Source organism: Gorilla gorilla, chromosome 18, assembly GCF_029281585.2.
Source record: "Gorilla gorilla gorilla isolate KB3781 chromosome 18, NHGRI_mGorGor1-v2.1_pri, whole genome shotgun sequence".
Taxonomy (NCBI): Eukaryota; Metazoa; Chordata; class Mammalia; order Primates; family Hominidae; genus Gorilla; species Gorilla gorilla.
The window spans coordinates 114,976,804-114,980,857 of NC_073242.2; positions in this window are offsets into that span (position 1 = coordinate 114,976,804).

Genomic DNA, 4,054 nt, shown 5'->3' on the forward strand with positions numbered 1-4,054 from the left:
ACAATTCAGGAACCCAACAATTTAAAAATAAACAATCCCATTAAAAAGTAGACAAAGGATATGAATAGACATTTCTCAAAAGAAGACATATAATGGCCAACAGCTATATAAAAAAAAAAGAGCTCAATATCACTAAGTATCATCCAATCCAGCAATCCCACTACTGAGTATTTATTCAAAGGAAAAGAATCAGTGTGTCAAAGGGATATCTGCATGCCCACATTTACTGCAGCACTATTCGCAATAGCAAAGATGTAGACACAACCTAAACATCCACCAATGGATGAACAGATAAAGAAAACGCGGTATATACCATCTCCTGCCAGTCAGCATGGCAATTATTAAAATGTCAAGAAACAATAGATGCTGATGAGATTGTAGAAAAACAGGAACGCAGCCGGGCGCAGTGGCTCTCGCCTGTAATCCCAGCGTTTTGGGAGGCTGAGGTGGACGGATCACAAGGTCAGGAGATCGAGACCATCCTGGCTAACACGGTGAAACTCTGTCTCTACTAAAAATACAAAAAAATTAGCCGGGAGTGGTGGCGGGCGCCTGTAGTCCCAGCTACTCGGGAGGCTGAGGCAGGAGAATGGTGTGAACCCGGGAGGTGGAGGCTGCAGTGAGCCGAGGTCACGCCACTGCACTCTAGCCTGGGCAACAGAGTGAGACTCTGTCTCAAGAAAAAAAAAAAAAAAAAGAAAAGAAAAAACAGGACTCCTCTTCCACTGTTGGTGGTAATGTAAATTAGTTCAACCATTGTGGAAGACAGTGTGGCGATTCCTCAAAGATCTAGAATCAGAAATACCACTGGACCCAGCAATCCCATTACTAGGTACATACCCAAAGGAATATAAATCATGTTACAAAGATACATACACACATATGTTCAAGGCAGCACTATTCACAATAACAAAGACATGGTATCAACCCAAATGCCCATCAGTGATAGACTGGATTAAAAAAATGTGGCACATATATACCATGGAATACTATGTAGCCATCAAAAAGAATGAGATCATGTCCTTTGCAGGAACATGGATGGAGCTGGGAGCCATTATCCTCAGCAAACTGGCACAGGAAGAGAAAACCAAACACTGCATGTTCTCACTTATAAGTGGAAGCTGAACAGTAAGAACACATGGACGCAGGGAGGGGAAAAACACAGACTGGGACCTGTTGGTGGTAGGGCTGGGGGAGGGAGAGGATTAGGAAAAATAGCTAATGCATGCTGGGCTTAATACCTAGGTGATGGGTTGATAGGTTCAGCAAACCACCATGGCACACATTTACCTATGTAACAAACCTGCACATCCTGCACATGCACCCTGGAACTTAAAATAATTTTTAAAAAAAGAAAGAGTATATATACACAATGGAATACTATTTGGCCATAAAAAGTGAAATCATGTCATTTGCAGCAACATGGATGGAACTGGAGGTCATTATGCTCAGTGAAAAAGGCAGACCCAGGAAGACAAATTCTGCATGTTCTCACTGATGTATGTCAGCTAAAGAAAAAAAAAAGGGGGGATCTCATGGAGGTAGAGAAAAGAACGATAGATACTAGAGGATGGGAAGGATGTATGGGTGGGAGGGAGGGAGCAAGGGATGTTGGCTAGTGGGTGCAGGGAGCCGAAGGCCCGTGGGACGTGACCAACTCAGCATTCCACTGGAGGCTGTATGATCAAACAGCAAACTGTTTATCATGAATGCAGGATGTGGGCAAACTCATGACTGCTCCTGCCAACAGGTTTGCTGGAGGCCATCACTCCCTGTCACCGAGGTTATCTACTGCGACATCCAGAGCCTGTTGTTTGAGGAATGCAGTCTTGCAAGCCTACTCCGGACTGAGCAGCTGACCCCTTCTTCCACCCCCCTTCTCACTGTGTCTTTTGCATAACAAATACGGAGGGCTGTGTAAAGTTCAGGGCCCTTGTCCGCTAGAGGCAAGGTGCCCCCTGACCCCTTCTTCCAAACATACTCTTTTGTCTCTTGTCTTTTATTCCCATGTTCGCCCCCTTTGTTCAGTCTCCCTAGGTCCATGAGGGTTAGTTAGTTGCACCCCAAACAGCAACAGAACCGGGTGCCCCACAAGTGGGTACAAACATACAGTTAGCAGAGATAAGTTCTCATGTTCTATAGCAGCACTGGGTGACCACAGTCGGCAACAATGCACTGTGTATTTCACAGTAGACATAAGGGAAGACTTGAAATGCTTGGAATGTGGAAAGGATACTCAAGATGATGGACACCCCCAAATACCCTCACTTGATCATTACACAGTCTATGCATGTAGCGAATACATGTACCCCATAAGTAGGTAAATATTATATTATAGCAACAAAATATAGTTTTTGTCTATCAGGTTAAAAAAACATATTTTAATATAGTGTTGCTGAAAACATGGCAAACAGGCACCCCGGTATATTGAGTACAAATTGAGCTCAAGAGGTTTTTTTAATTCATCTATATCTAAATAAAAGGCATATACCTCTCAATCCAACAATGCCAATTCTAAGAGTTTATCCCACAGACACCATCGCAGCAAGGCACACATAAACGATATTCATGACAATGATTAGCTGCAAACAAAATGTTCCCCAGCTGCAGATGGTGGAACGCTAGGCCCAAGAGCATCCATATGGTGGGACATCACGCAGTCCATAAAGACAAGAGGGAGGCAGGTGGGTGGTTACGGACCTCCCTTTAAAAAAGAAAGTGAGGGACACATCAGTGTGTAAAAGACAGTGATGCCCAGGTGTGCACCAAGTCACAGGGAGGAGACCTGAGTGATTTTTGCATCAGTGCCTTTGCCTGTCAGGAGGGAAAATAGCTGGAGAAGAGGCAGGAAGATGACTGACTTTAAGTTGTATCCTTTTATCTTTTTTTTCTAAACCAGGTACACAATTTTGTTTAAACATAGGGTCTTGCTGTGTTGCCCAGGCTGGAGTGCAGTGGCACAATCACAGCTTATAGCAGCCTCAACCTCCCAGGCTTAAATGATCCTCACACCTCAGCCTCCCAAGTAGCTGGGACCACAGGCATGTGTTACCTTGCCTGGTTAATTTTCGTATTTTTTTGTAGAGATGGGTTTTCCCCATGTTGCCCAGGCTGGTCTTGAACTCCTGGGCTCAAGCAATCGGCCTGCCTCAACCTCCCAAAGTGCTGGGATTACAGGCGTGAGCCATCACACCCAGCCTTTTTTTTTTTCTTGAAACAGAGTTTCACTCTTGTTGCCCAGGCTAGAGTGCAATGGTACGATCTCGGCTCACCGCAACCTCTGCCTCCCTGGTTCAAGCAATTCTACTACCTCAGCCTCCTGAGTAGCCGAGATTACAGGCATGTGCCACCGTGCCCAGCTAATTTTGTATTTTTAGTAGAGACGGGGTTTCTCCATGTTGGTCAGGCTGGTCTCGAACTTCCGACCTCAGGTGATCCGCCTGCCTCGGCCTCCCAAAGTACTGGGATTACAGGCGTGAGCCACCACACCCGGCTGCAGCCTTTTTTTTATTAAAAAATATGGTGGGAAAAAATAATAGCTTGCAATGTGGCAATCATTTATAATAGCTTGCAACGTGGACAATTTTTTTTTTTTTAAACCTCTTCCTTCTAGCACTTTCTAGGGCCCTGATAAGTCTTCATTTGTAGGGAGACCTCTAGTCCTTAGAACCTGAATTCTCATTCTGGTTTCACAAAAGAACAAACTATTCATTTGTGCAAACTAGGATTGCGAGTTTCTCAGAGCCAGGTAAGGTATTGTCAGGTCCACTGGCCCCAGCCCTGCACACACCCTAAAAAGGTTTGAGTGTCCAGAGGCAGAACAGTGCACCAAGAGAAGCCCACAGAGAGAGCTGCATCCCCCAGGCTCCCAAACCCGGGCCAGTGCCCTTTCTCTAAGTGCACTGCCTGGAAGCAGGTGCACTCGTGATCTGCACTCTGCTTAGAACAAGCTCAGGGTGGAAAGCATGTGAGTGGACAAAGTCCACCTTTGCGGCGGCCTGGGCAGAAGCAGCAATGAATGGTCACCAAGGCACAGACACTGACGGACATTTAA